General features: G+C 39.0%; 1 long non-coding RNA gene across 4 annotated transcripts in view; it reads left to right on the top strand.

Annotated features, from left to right (window-relative positions):
* LOC123790457 (uncharacterized) overlaps positions 1-19,818 on the top strand; it is a 295,934-nt gene that overhangs the window by 150,896 nt on the left and 125,220 nt on the right. For all 4 annotated transcript variants that reach the window (XR_015724606.1, XR_015724607.1, XR_015724609.1 and 1 more), the window contains one exon: positions 12,695-12,780. This is a non-coding gene — a long non-coding RNA (uncharacterized LOC123790457). The remainder of the gene's footprint in view (positions 1-12,694; positions 12,781-19,818) is intronic.

Below are 19,818 nucleotides of genomic sequence, written 5' to 3'. Positions count from 1 at the left end.
ACTATAAACTTTGGGTGAATAGTACTGTATATGAATTATATCAATAAAGCTGCTATGAAAATTGTACTACTGGAAGAAAATATGAAACACATTTTGTCTTCATTCTACTTCAAGTAGAAGGGCTGGATAGAACGTCCACGAATGCACAGAGGCTCAAGTATATTGCCATCATGAGCTCTTCCTGCAGAATTTTCTAGATAATGGGTTTTAGAAGATGAGAATGACTAGAAATACCAGTGTAAGGACAGGTGATAACCATGAAACAGACGTGTACTTATTTCACTCAGCATTATACTCTCTAGCTCTATTCACATCATTGCAACTGGCAAGATTTCATTCTTTTTTGTGGCTGAATAATATTCCATTACACCCCCCCCCATCTTTATCTATTCATCTATTGATGGACGCTTGGGCTACTTCACCAGAATCTGGCTATTATAAAGAATGCCACAATAAACATAGGGGTGCATATGTCTTTTCAAATTAGTGTTTTTGTATTCTTTGGGTAAATACCCAGTAGTGGAATTAGTGGATCATATTTTTGGTTTTTTGAGGAACCTCCATACTGTTTTCCACAGTGGCTGCACCAGTTTGCATTCCCACCAATAGTGCATGAGGGTTCCTTTTTCTCCACATCCGCACCAACACCTGTTGTTTCTTTTGTTGTTGATTTTAGCCATTCTGACGGGCGTGAGGTGATATGTCATTGTGGTTTTGATTTGCATTTCCCTGATAACGAATGATGTTGAACGTGTTTTCAGGTGTATGTTGGCCATCTGGATGTCTTCTTTGACAAAATGTCTAGTCATATCTTCTCCCCATATTTTAATTAGATTGATTGTTTTTGGTGTTCAGTTGTAAGAGTTCGTTATATAGTTTGGACATTAACCCCTTATTGGCTATATCATTTGCAAATATCTTTTCCCATTTGCTAGGTTTCCTTTTCATTTTGTTGATGGTTTCCTTCACTGTGCAAAAGCTTTTTAGTTTGGTGTAGTCCCAAGTATTTATTTTAGCTTTTGTTCTTCTTGCCTGAGGAGATGGGTCTAAGAAAATAGCATAAAGACTGCTGTCCAAGAGTTAACTACTGATGTTTTCTTTCAGGAGGTTTATAGTTTCAATTCTTAAAGTTGGGTGTTTAATGCATTTTGAGTTTATTTTTATGTACAGTGTAAGAAAGTGGTCCAGGTTCATTCTCTTGCATGTAGCAGTTCAATTTTCCCAACACCATTTACTGAAGAGACTGTCTTTCACCTATTGTATATTCTTGCCTCCTTTGGTATAGATTAATTTACCATATAAGCATGGGTTTATTTCTGAGGTCTCTATTATGTCCCGTTGATCTATGTGTCTGTTTTCATGTCAGTACCAGACTATTTTGATTACTTTAGCTTTGTAGTATAGTTTGAAATCTGGACCCATGATACCTCCGGCTTTGTTCTTCTTTCTCAATATTGCTTTGGCTATTCAGGACTTTTTTTTGTTGTTCCATACAAATTTTAGGATTATTTGTTCTAGTTCTGTGAAAATGCTAATGATATTTTTCCGGGGTGCCTGGGTGGCTCAGTTGGTTTAGGTGTCTAACTCTTGGTTTCAGCTCAGGTCATGGTATTGGGATCATGGGATTGAGCCCCACATCAGGCTGTGTGCTCAGGGGGTCTGCTAGAGATTCTCTCTCCCTTTTCATCTCCCTCTAATCCTCCCCCAACTCATGCTCTCTCTCTCTCTCAAATAAATAAATCTTCTAAAAAAAGGAAAATGCTATTGATATTTTTGGTAGGGATTGCATGACTCTTTAGATTGCTTTTGGTAATATGGATATTTCAGCAATATTCTTTTAATTCACAAGCATGGAATATATTTCATTTATTTGTGTCATCTTTAATTTTTTTCATCGTTGTGTTACAGTTTTCAGAGCTCAGGTCTTTCATCCCCTTGGTTAAATGTATTCCTATGTATTATGTTGTTTTGATGCAATTATAAATGGGATTATTTTCTTAATTTCTCTTGATAGTTGGTTATCAGTATACAGAAACGCAAAAGATTTCTGTATGTTAATTTTGTACCCTGCAACTTTACTGAATTTATTTATTCTAAGAGATTTGTAATGGAATCCTAGGTTTTCTGTATATAGTATCATGTCATCGGCAAATGGGGCCGTTTTACTTCTTCCTGATGAGTTTGGATGCTTTTATTTCTTTTTCTTGTCTGATTACTGTGGTTAGAACTTCAGTACTATATTGTATAAAATTGGCAAGAGTGGGCATTCTTGTCCTGTTCCTGATCTTAGAGTGAAAGCTTTCAGGTTATCACAATTGCATATGATGTTAGCTGTGGGTTTGTCATATATGGACTTTGTTATGTTGAGGTATGTTGCTTGTTGAGAATTTTTATCCTAAATGGATAAAAATACCCACGTTGTTGTTTTTATCCTAAATGGATGTTGAATTTTATAAAATGCTTTTTGCATCTATTGAGATGATCATATGATTTTTACTCTTCATTTTGTTAATGAGGTATATCATGTTAATTGATTTGTGGTTGTTGAACTATCCTTGCATCCCTGGAATAAATCCCACTTAATCATGGTATATGATTCTTTAGATTTAGTATGAAATTCAGTTTTCTAATATGTTGTTGAGAGTTTTGCATCTGTGTTTATCAGGGATACTGGCCTGTAATTTTTTATTTTTTGTGCTGTCCGTTTTTTGGCATCATGGTAATTCTTTCCTCATAGAATAAATTTGGAGGTGTTCCTTCCTCTCAATTTTTTGAAATAGTTTAAGTATAGGTATTAACTCTTTAAATGTTTGGTAGAATTCACCCATGAAGCCATCTTGGCTTGGACTTATGTTTGTTGGGAGATTTTTGATTAACAATTCAGTTTCATTACTATTAATTGTTTTATTCAGATTCTCTCTTTCTTTCTGATTCAGTTTTGGAAGATTGCATGTTTCTAGGAATTTATCCATTTCTTCTAGGTTGTCCAGTGTGTTACTAGTCTCTTATAATCTTTTGTTATTCTACAGTGTCCATTATTTCTCTTTCACTTCTGATTTGATTTATATGGGTTCTTTTTTTCTTCCTTGATGAGTCTGGCTAAAGATTTATCAATTTTGTTTCTTTTTAAGGAACCAGTGCTTGGTTTCATTGTTCTTTCCTATTTATTCTAGTCCCTATTTACTTCCACTCTGATCCTTATGTTATTTTCCTTCTATTTGGGTTTCGTTTGTTTTTCTTTTTCTGGTCACTTTAGGTGTAAAGTTAAAATGTTTATTTGATATTTTTCTTGTTTCTTGAGGTAGGCCCGTGCCATTATACAGCTCCCTCTTAAAACTGCTTTGGCTAATCCTAAAGATTTTGAACTGTTGTGTTTCCATTTTCATTTGTCTCCATGTATTTTTTAAATTTCTCCTGATTTTGTTGACCCATTGATTGTTCAGTGGTGTTTTGTTTAGCGTCCACATGTATGTGGTTTACCAGGTTTTTTCCTTGTAATTGATTTCTAGTTTCATACTGTTGTGGTTAGAAAAGATTGCTTGGTGTGATTTCAGTCTTCTTAAGTTTTTTGAGACTTGTCTTGTGGCCTAACATGTGATGTTTCCTGCAAATGTTCCATGTGCCTTTGAAAAGAATGTGTATTCTGCTGGATGGAATGTTCTGTATATATCTCCTAAGTCTACTTAATCTAACATGCCATTCAAAGCCGCTGTTTCCTTGAGGATTTTCTGTGTGGATGATCTCTCCATTGATGTAAATAAGATTTATTTTAAGCCCCTCAGTAATACCGTATTACTATCCATTTCTTCCCTTATGTCTGTTAATATTCGCTTATATATTTCGGTGCTCCTATGTTGGATGCGTAGATGTTGACAGTTGTTATATCCTCTTGTTGGACTGATCCCCTTATCATTATGAAATGCCCTTCTTTGTCTCTTGTTACAGTTTGTTTTAAAGTCTATTCTGTCTGACAGAAGTGTTGCCACCCCAGCAACTTTTCATCCCCATTTGTGTGGAATATCTTTTTCTCTCCCCCACTTTCAGTCTGTATATGTCTTGGTCTGAGGAGAGTGTCTTACAGGCAGCATATAGGTGGTTCTTGTTTTGCCTGTTCGGTCACCCTATCTTTCTTTGATAAGAGCATTTAGTCAGTTTGCATTTTATTTTATTTTAAGGATTTTATTTATTTATTTGAGAGAGATGGAGAGAGAGAGAGATAGAGTGTGAATGGGGAGAAGAGCGAGAAGCAGACTCCCCACTGAGCAGGGAGCCTGATGCAGGACTCAATCCCAAGACCCTGGGATCATGACCTGGGCCGAAGGCAGACGCTTAACCAACTGAGCCACCCGGAGGCCCCTCAATTTGCATTTTAAAGTAATTATTGATAAGTGTATACTTATTGCCATTTTGTTAATTATTTCCTGGTTGTTTTCATCGTTATTCTCTTCCTCTCTTCTCTTGTGATTGATGACATTTTTGGTGTTATGTTTGGATTCTTTCTTTTCATTTTTTTGTGTATTTTATGTAGGCTTTCAGTTTGATGTTACTAGAGATGTTCATATATAACACCCTATGTATACAGCAGTCCGTTTAAGTCAGTGGTCCCTTAGGTTTGGGCACATTCTAAAAGCACTACATTTTAACTCCCCCTCCAGGGTTTTATGTTTTTGACATCAAATTTTACATCTTTTTATTTTGCATATTCCTTAACTACTAATAGATATAATTGGTTGTACTACTCTTGTCTTTAAAACTTCATACTAGCTTTAAAGTGGTTGATCCACTACCTTTACTATATGTTTGCTTTTACCAGGGATAGATAGATAGATAGATAGATAGATAGATAGATAGATAGATAGATAGATTTTTTTTTTTATATAATTTTCTTCCAGTTATGACCTCTTTTTTCCTACTTAAGGAAGTCCCTTTAACATTTCTTGTAAGGCTGGTTTGGTGGTGAAGAACTCCTTTTACTTTTGTTTGTCTGGAAGACTCTTTATCTCTTCCTCGATTTTGAATGATAATGCTGCCTGATAGAGTGTTCTTGGGTGTAGATTTTTCCTTTCAGCACTTCGAATAGATCATGGGACTCTTTTCTGGCCTGCATAGTTTCTGCTGAAAAACCATCTGGTAGCCTTATGGGGTTTCCCTTGTATGTAACTGTTTTCCTTTCTCTTGCTGCTTTTTAAATTCTCTTTATCATTAATTTTTGCCATATTAATAATTGTGTATCTTGGTGCCGACCTCCTTGTGTTAATCTTTTTTGGGGTTCTCTGTGCTCCCTAGACCTGGATATCTGTTTCCCTCTTCAAGTTGGGGAAGTTTTCAGCTATTGTTTCCTCAAAAAGTTTTTTGCTTTTTTCTCTTTCTTTTTCTTATTCTGGGACCCCTATAATGGTCCTTCTTCCGGAGATCACCTACACTATTCTCATTTTTAAAAATTCTTTTTTCTTTTTGCTGTTCATCTTGGACGATTTCCACTACCCTGTCTTCCAGATCACTGATCTTTTCTTCTGCATCCTCTAATCTGCTGTTGATTATTTCTAGTGTGTTTCTTGTTCATTTATTGTATTCTTCAGCTCTGATCGGTTATTTTCTTTATTTTCAGTTTCTTTGTTGAAGTTGTCATTGTGTCCACTCATTCTTCCGAGTTCAGGGACCATTTTTATTACTTAGAACTCTTTATGAGGTAGATTGCTATCTCTGTTTTGTTTTGTTTTAGTTCTTTCATTTGGAACATATTTTTCCTTTCTCATTTTGCCTGACTCTGTTTGTTTCTATGTATTAGGTAGGTCAGCTATGTTTCCTGGTCTTAAAGGAATGAACTTAAGTAGGTGTTCTGGGGGACCTTGAAGAACCACTCCCCCTGGTCACTAGAACCAGGTGCTTCAGGGGTGTCCCTGTGTGGTTTGCATGCACTCTCCTGTTATACCTGGGCCACGACTGCTGAGGGTGTGCAGGTAGCTGTGGCAGGCACCCAGCCTGGCTCACTGTAATGGGCAGCTGCAACTCCTGCCAGCTCACTGGTGGGCAGGGCTCATGCCTGGTGTTACTAGCTGCAAGGTCTTGCCATGGCTGCTGTAGGTGTGCTGGCGATGCAGCTTGTGACCACCCCAGGACAAGAGCCACTTTGCGAGGGGAGGAGTTTCCAATCCCAGCTGAGGTCACCCATTGGTGGGGGGGCATTGGGAGCCACTTTGGTGGAGTGGTGGTGGGGGGTGACAAATGCTAGTTTTTGCTGAGACTGCTGCCAGTGGAAGTTGGGGGGGTGTTGTCCTAGCCACGGCCACTGACTATGTGTGGTGTGGTGGAATCCACTTTGGGTGAGGATGCTGATCTTGACTGAGGCTGCATGCTGGGTTTGGTGGGGCAGGAGCCACTTCGGAGGGGTACCTGCTCTGGTGCGCCCATGAGGAAGCCAGGGTGGTATGATGGTGCTAACAAGGTGGATGGAATGTCAGAACTAGCACCAGCACTTCTTTCCTGGAGAAAGTTCCTACAGATCCTCCTCCTCTGGCACTAAATTTTGTCAATAAATCCCCTTCACATATGGCTCAGGTACTTTTCAAATGGCTCCTTCTCTGCTGGGTCTTGGAGTCCATGAGTTTGTATACACGCCCTTTAAGAGCAGAGTCTCAGTTTCCTATAGGACTCTGGCTTTCCCAGACTTAAGCCTCACTGATTTTCAAAGTCCCTGGAATTAGCCTTGCTGATATTCAAAGCCAGACTTATGAAGTCTCTTCTGCCCTGTGCAGGTGTCCGTGGTGGTGGTGGGGGGGGGGCGGTGGTTTGCCTGATGTGGGGCTTAAACCCCTTGCTCCTCAGGAAGGACCTCCATGCCTGTGATACCCCTCCTACTTGTGGGTCACCAGGCCAGGGGCGTGGGTCCCAATCAGACCACATCTCTGCTGCTGCTACCATTTAGCTGTGGCAGAGCAGTTGTGCTAGTCTTCGCGTCATTGTCAGAGTTGCTCTGCATGTAGTCGTAGCTCTGGTGTGACTTTGGGAGGAGGTGGGCTTAGGTCACTCCTTCTATGTCATCTTGATCAGGGTCTCCCTAATAGCTTCTTATACAAATGGTCATCTATTTCCTGAGAGTCTTTCTTCTTCTCATTTTTCAGCCTTTTCATTGTTTTGAATTGGGCCTTGACTTGCTTTTTATCTCCCCCCACCCCACTGTCCACATTTAGCTTTCAGCTTCCTCTAATCATTGACACTTCATGAGCTGCTTCCTGCCTTGTAAATATACATTAACATTTCTTATCTGCTTCACCTCTTCACCGGCACCCTTAGATTTTGCAGAATTTGGGCTTTTTACTTGATTACTGTCTTTTTTAGTTGGACATTGGGAGATCTTCATGGAGACGTGTATTTGGTGTCCCATCTTCCTTGGTAGCTCACTGGTACAGCCACCCTCCAAGGTAGCTTTCTTTAGTCCCATTCCATAGATAAAATAAAGGTGCAATAAGTTGCCTAAGATAGCACAAGTAACAACTTGTACTGTATAGAATGAGCCTGGGTTTGACATTCTTGTCCTTTGTACAAACTGCTTTACAAGAAATAGTTCAAACTGATAGCTTCAAAAAGACATCTGGCCACAACAATACAGACGTTTACTGACTGCTTCCAAAGACCCTGTGCTGAGTGCTTCAAATACATTATCTGATTTCATCCTCACAAGAACCTGTATGAGAGAGTTACTATTTCTCTCCCCAATTTATAGATGAGAAAGTTGAGCCACAGAAAGTTCACACAGAACGTAAGAGAAAGTCCTAAATAAATAGTGTCAGGACCCTAAACCGGGGGCCAGCAAAGTTTTCTTGTAAAGGGGCAGTTCGTAAATGTTTTAAACTTTGTATGTCTTGTCTCTTGCAGTTATTCAGCTTTGCCATTGTAGCATGAAAACAACCGTGGACACTGTGTCAAGAATGAATGTGGTTGTAAACCATGACTTGATAGCTTTCACTCTTGCAACACCTTAAAAAAACAACTTTCTCTGGGGAAAATTTTTAAAAGCAACCTCAGTGTCAATCAAAAGGGATAAATCAGTGAAGTCATCAGTGCCTAACTTTCATGTTACAGCCTCATGGTTTTGGTAACAAGACACAGATGGTATCATCAGTTCCAAGTGAATAATGAGTTGCTATGTCTCATATTATTCATTTGGAACCAAGATCAGAAGAAAGGTTTACTTATCACCTCCACATAGCCAAGGGCTTAGGAAGGAGTAGGAACGTACTGGTTGGGTGACAGAAAGATTTTGCTTTGCCAAGAGCGTAACTTGGAGAGACTTAATGAAATATTTCCATTTTTCCAAAGGATTCGGTTCACAGTTTGTCTTTGTATTGTGGAGGAAGCCAGCATGATAGCAATCATTTAAGATTTTATTCCTACTAGAGTATAGACTTGTCAGCTGTAACCAGGATCCACGGCTCGGGATGGAAACTCATCACTTTTTTATCCTCTCTGCCACAGTGAATAAGAACAAAATTTCTAAACGGTGATTTTAAAGTGGAAAATGTATTTTATATTCAACAGGGAGAAGGAAATCGGTAGCTAGATAAAGAGTAGCAAGGGAGAGTTACTTTTCTTCACTGGGAAGCATAGTCCTTATGCTCAGTTACACAAAACCCTTTCAGTATGATTAGGGACTAAGACTCTGGAGGCAGGAAGGGACCACACTGTCTCCAGGATTTGAAAAAGAGTCGAGTGTAGTCACTGCAGTTAAATCAGTAAATCAGATTAGAACCCAAGACACAAAACTGTTAAGAGTCAGTCCTCCCTTTGTATTCAGTACTTGAACCATTTTTTCTGCACGCCAAAAAATTTCACCATGTGTTTCTGTATCAATTATTTCCTGGACCCTCTGTCTCTGGGAGGAGACAGGATGGCAACAATGGATTGTTCTGTCATCACCAAATTAGAAGTCACCTGTAGCCTTCACTTGTTGGGAAGCTAGCCCTGCAAACAATTTTAGAAGCTCTTTGTACATTTATGTGAAGAAGTAGATATAACTTTACCCTGGAACATTTCTGTTTGCACCACAAGCTTTCAGCAGTTTTTAGTGGCCAGAATAAGACTAAGAAACAAAAAAGTTTGGGGGCTCCACCACCTAGAACGGGGAGGATTTTTATTAATTAACTGGCTACCCAAACATATACCATTTGGTTCATTTTTATTGGTAGAATTGATATATTAGTTTCAGGTGTGCAACATAATGAAATTGTAACATAGAACTCAGTTATTTTATCAAAAAGAACATTATTTGGTTTGAAGAATTTACTTCAACTGGGATTCTCCTATCTGTGGTTTTCAAAAATTCTTGATTCAGTGACTCACTGTTTTTCAACCAATACCTTGCTATTTCTCTCTTCAGTCTAAGAAAAGAAAAATAGTTTGAAATTTCAACAATATGAGAAAAAATGGAGAACAGAAAGTAACTTATTCTCTCAGGCTTCGTCCAAGGAGGGAGGATGTACTTATACATATGGTGTTTGGGTTGGGCGAACAAACAAATTAATTGATCATTACTAGCACAGGGCTCTGTAATCAGTGACAATTAAAAATCTTCAAATGATTTGATTCCATTGTAAACACTTTGGGAAAACTTTGTTTGGTGGATCTCAGTATCCCTGTAGCTAGTGTGTATGGACTCCCTCGGACAGAATATTTTTGAAGTGTGGTCTTAGAACCATGTGAATCAAAATCATCTGAAGTTTTTACTTAAAAGATGAATTTCTGAGCCTTACTCCAGATTTTTAGAAAGTAAAATCACTGGGTGGGAGCACCTGGCCGGCTCAGTTGGTAGAGTGTGCAACTCCTGATCTTGGGGTCATGAGTTTGAGCCCCATGTTGGGTGTAGAGTTTACTTAAACAATAAATAAAGTCTTTTTAAAAAATCACTGGGATGGTATCAAGATGTAGAAAAAGCATTTGACAAAATCTAACATTCATAATAAAGCTTTCAGTTGTCAACTTGATGGAAACTTTGTCAACTTGATAGAAACTTTGTCAACTTGATAAATAATATCTACAGAAATCTAGAGCTAGCATCATAGTAAGGTGAGAAACTAGAGGCTTTCTCATTAAGATCAGGAACAAGGCAAGGATGTCCTCGTTCACTACTGTTTTTCAACATCATACTTAAAGTCTAAGCTAATGCAGTAAGAAAAGGAAATGAAAGTATACAGGCTGGTGAAGAAGAAATAAAACTGTCTTTGTTCACAGATGACATGATCCTTAAGTAGAAAATCTGAAAGAATTGAATTTTAAACACAATGCCATACCCATTAGCACACCTCCAACTGAATACTTAGGTATAAATTTAACAAAATATGTGTAAGAAGTGTGAAGAAAATGACAAAACTGATGAAAGAAATCCAAGAGAATTAACTGTGATATAGACAATGGAATATGATTCAGTGCTGAATAAAAAATGTGAGCTGGTGAGCCATATAAAGACATGGAGGAACCTTAAATGCATATCGCTTAGTGAAAGAAGCCAGTTGGTAAAGGCTACATGCTGTTTGATTCCAACGATACGACATTGTTAAAAAAGGCAAAACTATGGTGATAGTCAAAACATTAGTGGTTGCCAGGGGCTAGCGGGGAGGGAGGGATAAATGGGTAGAGCAGAGGGGATTTTTAGGGCAGTGACTCTATAATGATGGATACATGTCATTATACATTTGTCTAAACCTGTAGAATGTACAACACCAAGAGTGAACTCTACTCTAAACTATGGTCTTTGGGTAATAATGATGGTCCGTGTAGATTCAAGTATAATAAAAGTCCCTCCCTTGTGGGGAATGTTGAGAATGGGGGAGTCTGTGGGTGTGGAAGGGGCAGGCGGTACATGGGACATCTCTGTCTTCCGCTCAGTTTTGCTGTGAATGTAAAACGGCCCTGGCAAATACAAGCTGTTTTTAAAAATCAGAGGGGAAAAAAGTTACTGGATGGCATCTGAGGATAGACCATGTCAGGAATCAGGAAACTTTTTCTGTAAAGGGCCAAATCATAAATATTTTAGGTTTTATAGGCCATGTATGGTTTCTTTAAAAATGTGAAAATAAGTTTTAGTTGATGGGCCTTAAAAGAACAGGTAGCAGGTCAGATTAGGCCCATGAGTTTATAGTTTGCTGATCTCTGGACCGTGTAATTAGAAACATTGATCTTGCAAAAAAAAGGTTCTGGATGTTCATCTCGCCAACCAAAGCTATAAGGTATTTTTGCACACCTCCTCGTTTAGCAAATAAGGCATTAAAAATGTATATTTGAATATGATTAAAATCCTGTTGTGAATTGATGCATTGACTTCTTCCCTCAACACCGCTGACATAGCAATCTTGGACAAAAATCTTTTAAGATATATAAAGTATCTTGAAGCTTCTATCACTTACGGAAGTGAGCAAAAGAGAAGAAAAATCTTACCCAAGAACAGGGACACACAATTTCATAAAAGGTGGCCAGTTAACTCAGTGAAAGAGTGAATTATCATTTAAAGAAATACAAATACTAAGGCAATCTTCCAAAATGGATTTTTAAATACATACTTCTGAAATTCTAAAAAAGATGCAGAAATAAGTAATATTCATAACAGAAGAAAGGGGCGCCTGGGTGGCGCAGTCGTTAAGCGTCTGCCTTCGGCTCAGGGCGTGATCCCAGCGTTCTGGGATCAAGTCCCAAGTCAGGCTCTTCCGCTGGGAGCCTGCTTCTTCCTCTCCCACTCCCCCTGCTTGTGTTCCCTCTCTGGCTGGCTGTCTCTCTCTGTCAAATAAATAAATAAAATCTTAAAAAAAAAAATAACAGAAGAAAAAGGAATCGTGAAATAAAAAGACAGGTTGTGACTCACAAACAGGAAAAACAAAAAAGAACCAATTGGGAATCCTGGAATTGAAAATTCTGGTCATTTTTAAATTAACAGGTGAATATAACTTTAAGAGATAATTAATACATTGGAACACCCAGAAAAAAAAAAACACTGAGAGGTGTTTGTTTGTTTGTTTGTTTGTTTTTTAAATGACAGGGGCATGTGGGTGGCTCAACTGGTTAGGTGTCAGACTTGATTTTGGCTCAGTTCATGATCTCAGGGTTGTGAGATCAAGCCCTGCATCAGGCTTCACGCTCAGTGGGGAGTCTGCTTGAGATTCTCCTTCTCCCTCTGCCCCTCCCCCCATCTTGCATGCACATGCTCTCTATCTTTCAAATAAATAAATCTTTTTTAAAAAAAGTGACAGTAAAGTTAAATGTCAGGTCAGAAGATGAGTCGAGAAGTTTGCTCCAAAATATGCCTTATGTATTTGAAAAATTAGAACTATAACAGTGAGAAAGTATCTTCCAAATTGAAGAAAGACATAGATCCTCTGCGAGACTCAAGTGACGAATATGAGAAATAAAAATCCAGTCCTTTCTATGGTACAGGGACACCACCACCCTATAGGACACTTCTATGTGACATTGAACTTGGGACTCTCTGGTGGATGCTGTCCTCCAATTTTGTGACTTGGTTGAGGGGCCCATGGCCTAGTTTTCAGCCCCCACTTCCTCCCTTAGCCCTACTTCTTTTTCCAGGTCAGGAATCACAGGACTGTATGTGGACTTACAACCTGAGGTTCTCTACAGCACAAAATTATCATTCCAGAGTAAATATGAAATAAAGTTTTGGACAAAGTCTAATGGAGTTTACTTCTTACAGATTCTTTCTGAGAGAACTACAAAAGGATGGGCTCCAGCAGGAGGAAAAGTGAATCCAAGGAATGGAGTGGGCTATAAGCAATAGCGGTGAGTAAAAAAAATAAAATATGTTCATTTAATTCGGATGTAGAACATGGTGATTTATTGAAAAAAAATGTTAAAGTTAGGTCAGCTATAGTAACTTTAATTGGACTCTCCTCTCTCCTGTGGCTTCAACTATTTGCAATATAGTGACTCTTTTTCAACCCTTAGCTACTCATTCCTCTTACTAGCTGACTGCCCCTATGCTAAGAAAAGATAAACAGTTGTAATATTGATAGGTTGAGGAAAAAAACCCAGAAAGTAATTTTTCATTTGTCTTTGTAACCCTGGAAGTCTCTTCCAGTGCTTAGAAATGAGCCAATTACGTAGAAGGTGCTAAAAAATATTTCTTGAGTGAATAAATATATTCTTATTTAAATATTAAGGATAGTTTCCTGTGAGAGACAGCACTTCGGTGGGATTAAGTATCAGAGCAGAGAATGATATCCTTGATTGTTTCTACCAGAACACTGTGATAAAAATGAACCCATAATTAAAAACATATTACATGGTTGACATTTTTAAGAACTTACGGCAAGCTTCAGTAAATACGTTGTGGGGCGACAGCCTTCTGTAGAGTTCTCTTTTAGGTCCTTGAATAAATTAATATTAAGTGAAAAAATACTTTCTGGTTTTATTTGGATGATAAAAATGGTTTTTGGTTAGAAAGTGGAAACATATTTTTGAAGATAAAGTTCTTAATGAGAGACTCTTTCAAGATATGTCACCTGGTTATTTTTATATGTAGCAGACAGACACAAGCTTCTCACCTTCCCTTGCTCAGTGTAGAAGCAATTTCTGAGTCCAGGCCACATTGCTGCCCTATTATTTATTTAGGGCAATCTCAAATACAGCCTGGCAGCTCCATCCTGGTGATTAAATCCTCATCTTGGCAGACTAAGGGTAATTCTCTTGCACTCTTGCTCCCCGCCTAGCTTCCCAGCCCACGGTTGGGTACACTTAGGGTACTGGCATTAATGTCAAGGTCTTTTGCTTAATTTTCTGATTCCAGTCATCCCCCCTTATTTGCAGGCAATATGTTACAAGAGCCCCAGTGGGTGCCAGAAACAGTGGACAGCACCAAACTCTATATATACTGTGCTTTTTCCTACGTAAACATACCTACAATAAAGTTTAATTCATATATTAGGCATAGCAAGATATTAACAAGAAAACTAGCACAAATGTCTTTTTCCTTTGCCATTTCATGGATAGAAGATTCATTCTTACTGTAGCATATGGTATTTTTTCCTTATTAACTTGAGGACTTTTCCCTTAAAGGAAGCACTTCATGGATTTCTTTGGCATATCCAAATTGCCAGCATTGCTCCTCTTGCACTTTGGGCCCAGTATTAAGTAAAATGAGGGTGAATTAAACACAGCCCTGTAATACCATGACAGTCGATCTGATAACCGAGATGTTTACTAAGTGACTAAGGGACAGGCAGCAAATACAGAGGGACAAAGGGACAAGTCACCTCTCAGGAGGGACAGAGCAGCCTGGCTCAGAATGGCTCCTAACGTAAAACTTACGAGTTGTTTATTTCTGGAATTTTTCTTTTAATATTTTCAGGTCATGGTTGACTATGGGTCACAGAAACCACAGAAAGCAAAATCATGGATAAGGGAGCTGCTCTACCTTAGAGAGGCCTGACTTTATGTCCATAGTCTCATGACTGCTGAGGCATTCTAAAAAGCCAGGCTTTTTGTGAAGCAGGTGGCTCTGTTCTCAAAATATGTGTTTACTTGATCCTTCCTGCCAAGTCTGTTATGAAAAAGTCCCGGTCTTACGTATGTTGTGTTACTGGTTCATCTGGAGTTTTTGATTATTTTTATTTTATTTTATTATTTTTTTATTATGTTCAGTTAACCAACATTATTTTATTTTTTATTATGTTCAGTTAGCCAACGTATTTTATTTTTTTTATTATGTTCAGTTAACCAACTTATTTTATTTTATTTTTTATGGCGTTTTCAATTATTAACCCTGGTGATAGGGTTAGTTGGCACAGGGAGTCTATATTTGAACTCAAATATTTAATCACTTAGGGCAGGCTGATGAATGCCAGGACTCATAATCCAAAGAAGCGATCTAACTCATCCTTTTAAACAGCTCCATAATGTTTCGGAGTAGCTGGTACTTTTGCAGATGATGCCTGTTCTGTTGTTCTTGCTACTGTTAATAATGAACATTCTTGAACAACTACTCTTGTGTAAAGGAAGACCGCCAAGTCAAATCACGTGGGAGGACCCTCAGCAGTAGCTGACACTGCTGAATTTCTTTGCCTTTAACCTCTTCATTGTCCTGACCACTCAGTCCAAGACAGACTTCTTGCTCTTTGCGTTTTCGTTCGTTTTCCTTGCATTTTACTCAGTTCACCTCTAGAATGCAAGAGACTTTGTCCCACTTGCTATGTCCCCAACATTTACAGCAGTCAGTAAGTTCCTGCTATTCCCTCTGCTAAAAATGTTGTCCCCTGGCAAACTGTACTTAATCTTCAAGACCTAGTTCCATTTCCTCTTAATCCACGAAGCATCCCTGTATCGTCTTGCTGTCAGAGGCCACGTTCTCCTCCACTCCTGTCTCTGCTGTGCTCTGTGCTACAGTACTCTGCACGTACCTCCCTCTGGCTTCTGCCTTCAGGACATCATTAGCTGTCCACCCAGCTGTCTTCCCAGTGGATTGCAAACTCCTTGAGGGGAGGGTCTATGCGCATTCTTCTTCCTGCCTCGAGGGCACCGATCATTGTAGGTTGCACTTGACAGTTTTTAATTGAATTGAAAAATCACGATTAAGTACCTTCATACTTTCAATAGCAGGTTTAGTAGAAAAAGGGCAAAATTTGGAATTGTTGATGGCCTCGGGGTTCTTTGACTATCCATGTGGAAACAGACGCAAGGTGGGGAGTATTCATTGCAAGCTCATGGCCAGGCGTGAGGGCGACAGCCTTAGGAAGAGGGATACCTGGCTGCTCCCGGAACAGTGGCCAGGGAACATTTCAAAGGGGCTGAGATGGAAAAGGAGTGACATGTAAGCATGTGGGGGAGGGGAAGCCCAGGAAAGTGGGCGCGCAGGCGCAGTTGACAGAACTCGCGCCATCACGCACTGTTTCATTTGCATGTTAAGTCTCCACCCCCGGACATGGCTTTTAGCATTATCCTGAGGGGGAAGGTCAGTGAAAGGTCAGAGGTGGGATGCCTTGTGGCTGTGACTGGTCTGGTCTGGTCTTGGTAGGAACAAGCCTGTTGTAAATGGGGCCCTGGAGCTTGTTCGAGCTTGTGGCTTTCGGCTTGGTTGCAAGCAGCGCCTGCCAGGTGAGCTAGAGAAGTGGGTGATGTGAGGGGGCCTGGGCTTTTCTGCAAGTTTCTGTCCTGTGCTAAGAAAATAACAAACAGGCAGGCAGATATTCAAGAAGCTTTGATTTTGAAAGGGACTGAAATTGTAACAAGATTAGGTCGGACCCAGGGCAACCTCATGCCAAGGTCTGCTTTTCTAGGCAGGTCCTCAGAATCCCTGTCTGTCTCAGAACCAGAAAAAAACAAAATAACTATGAAACCTAGTTCTTTCCCTCTTAGCACTATGATACTGATTTTCAGTTAACCTCCACGTACCTCTTTCCTCGTGTCAATGAGGATTAGAATTCCTAACTTGCAAGGTTGCAGTGGACAGTAAACATAAAACGGGGACATGTGAGATACATATAAAAGGTATATATGAAGCTTATAGCTCTTGAAACATAGTAGATGGTATTTGGTGATTCATTCATTCATTCATTCATTCAGTAAACATTTGATTCACTCATGATGATGATGATGATGATGATGAAGGAGAAGTCCCAACTTAGTAGAATTTCCATTGCCATAGGCTTGTAATTTGGGGAAGGATAAAAAACAAGGAAACACAATTTTATTTAAGTGATTAAGACATTTGGAGTTCAAGTATACATTCTGTTGCAGCAACAGAATTTCTGTCTTGAGGTGTCCTTTCAGTGTCTTTAAAATCAAGCTCCATTTCATTGAAAAATGAGTAAACAGAGCCCCTTCTCAATAGAAGTCTCAAAATAAAATGAAGAGCATGTGAATTACCTTTGAGGTTCTGTTAGGTAAACAAGATATACTTATTAAAATTTATTAACATGTGGAGGACAAGACAAAATCTTGAATATTGTGTTTATCAAAATCTTAAAATAAAAGTGAGTTTAACGACAGCATTTCCAATTTTTTAAGTGTTCTCAGTCAGCTTAAAATGTATACCACGTAACCACCTATCTTCTTTGAAATAAAATCCTGATATTGTATTCTACTTCTGGCAGGAATTACAGTAAATATCAATAATTAGAAATAGTTTTTTTTTTTAATCAAAACATAGACCAAATAGGATACTGCCTGGAATTTATATTTTGATAATTTCTTTTATGTTGCTCTACTTCTCGTATGTAAGTGGAGCTTTTTTACTCAACTCCTCACTTGGAAAGTACCCATTCATGATTTTTCACCCTGGGCTTTCTTCATTATTTTATTTGGGGTTCAGAAAGTGCAGAATGGGGGTGCCTGGGTGGCACAGCGGTTGAGCGTCTGCCTTCAGCTCAGGGCGTGATCCCGGCGTTATGGGAGTTATGGGATCGAGCCCCACATCGGGCTCCTCCGCTATGAGCCTGCTTCTTCCTCTCCCACTCCCCCTGCTTGTGTTCCCTCTCTCGCTGGCTGTCTCTATCTCTGTCAAATAAATAAATAAAATCTTTTAAAAAAAAAAAAAGAAAGTGCAGAATGTTGTCAGTCATAGACAAGAAGAAAAAGTGACTTTTGGGTTTATATGATTTGAGGTTCATAGTATGGCTTCTTTTTACACATAAAATCTATCATTTGTGTTTTCTCTTTACAAATGTTAGGATTTTTTTACTGTCAAACATGAAAAAAATTTTTTTTTACTGTCAAACATGAGAGACAGTAACAACAATAAATTATCAGTTTAATGGCATATTACCTAATATTTAATTATTTTTTTAAAATTAGAATACATTTTTCTGAATATATCAGTAAAGAAAATAGTTCAAGGAGAATTTAATTTGATTTTCTTATTTAAATAATTACATGTATTATTGAATTAGTTAATTAAATAATAGAAAAAGTCAAGCTTCAAAAATAGACGATCGCCCTAGAAATGAACACAGATTTACTGATCCTTTTTCAGAACTTCAGATGAAGATATTTTCCGTTGTGTTACTCTGTGCTCGTTTTCATAGGATTCATGTGATGGTGATGGTCATCTTCCTAGAATTTTGATTCCTGGAAAATGGGAACCACTAGCTTGTTTTCTTTGTCATCTAATTAGATTTCTGCAACCATCTTTTGCATTTTCTCTTTTTTATTTTATTAGTGGGAGATCTTGATTTAACCTAGTATTCAAACACAGCAAGTCCATTCCCACTGGCCTAGTTATCCCCTCCTTTCCCCTAAACACCCTACTTTTTATCTTTATCTTAACCATCTTGTATACTCCCGTGTTTCACTTGCAAATTGATAAAGTTCTTTCTAGTATTTTACATTTATAAAAGGCTCTTTAAAGAAAATTCTGTCGGTCATTATTTGCTTTAGGAAATGAAGGTGTGGAAGCAACAGTTAAATCTATAACCTTTTTTTAAAGCTTATTTTTATTTTTTAAATTGATTTTACAGAGAGTGTGGGGAGGGGGAGAGGCAGAGGAAGAGGGAGAGAGAATCCCAAGCAGACCCTGCACAAAAGCACAGGGTAAGGGAGGGAAAACTGAATGGGAAGAAATCTATAAACTTTTTTAAGCAAAACAAAATAACCTGTTTTGTTCAGACTTAATTATTGGAACAAGTCTAATTATTCTTACGGCATTGCTGAAAAAGGTAGCAACAATTGGACCCTTAAAACACAGGGCCGGGGCGCCTGGGTGGCACAGCGGTTAAGCATCTGTCTTTGGCTCAGGGCGTGATCCCGGCGTTATGGGATTGAGCCCCACATCAGGCTCCTCCGCTATGAGCCTGCTTCTTCCTCTCCCACTCCCCCTGCTTGTGTTCCCTCTCTCGCTGGCTGTCTCTATCTCTGTCGAGTAAATAAATAAAAAATCTTTAAAAAAAAACAAAACAAAACACACAGGGCCATCTGAGGTAGATGGGACAGGGAACGACGTCCCATTTTAAAGCCAGAAACAAGGGTGGAGGTTGACAAAGGACAGAGTCCTGGAAATGGACTTGAACTGGATACATCTTCACAGCTAGAGGACACCTCACAAAGTCTTTTTTCTTTTTGCTTGGATTGAATGCCAGGTGTTTTGTTTTATTTTATTTTTAAAAGATCTTATTTCTTTATTTGAGGGAGAGAGAAAGCATCAGTGGAGTGAGGGGCAGAGGGAGAAGCAGGCTCCCCGCTGAGGAGGGAACCCAATGTGGGACTCGATCCCGGGACCCTGGGATCATGACCTGAGCTGAAGTCAGATGCTTAACCGACTGAGCCACCCAGGCACCCCAAATCAGGGTGTTTTAGACAGATACACCAACCTGTCATAACAGACTTAAAAAAGCAGACTGGCACTCAGACACAGTAGAAGTTAAAGAATTCGCCTTAAAACTAAGAGGCTGAATTTCTTTTGAGCTGGATTGGCGATTAGTTTTCTCCTTTCAGTGTAGTTCTGAAACAGAACTTTGAAGGGTGAGTTTGGAACTACAATAGTAGTTCATTTCTGAGAGATACTGAATGATAGACTCAAAGAGTAGTGACATCTTTATTAATTTTTTTTAATTTTAATTTTTTAAAAAATTTTATTTATTTGAGAGAGAGAGAGCACGAGTGGGGGGGAGTGGAAGAGGGAGAGGGAGAAGCAGACTCCCTGCCAAGTGGGGTGCCCAACTCAGGGCTTGTGCCCAGAATCCCAAGATCTTGACCTGAGCCCAAGTCAGATGCTTAAGTGACTGAGCCACCCAGGTGCCCCAACATCTTTATTTTAAGGTTACCTGGGGAAATTGGTCTGTTCTTTGATTTTCCATGTGTTTAGCTGATGGTAGATGATACGTGATCAGT

Source organism: Ursus americanus, chromosome 5 (genome assembly GCF_024610735.1).
Source record: "Ursus americanus isolate L20-20 chromosome 5, mUrsAme1.1.p, whole genome shotgun sequence".
In the NCBI taxonomy this organism is placed as follows: domain Eukaryota; kingdom Metazoa; phylum Chordata; class Mammalia; order Carnivora; family Ursidae; genus Ursus; species Ursus americanus.
Note: the sequence above shows the minus strand (reverse complement) of the source record. Positions and strands in the feature narration are given on the sequence as shown.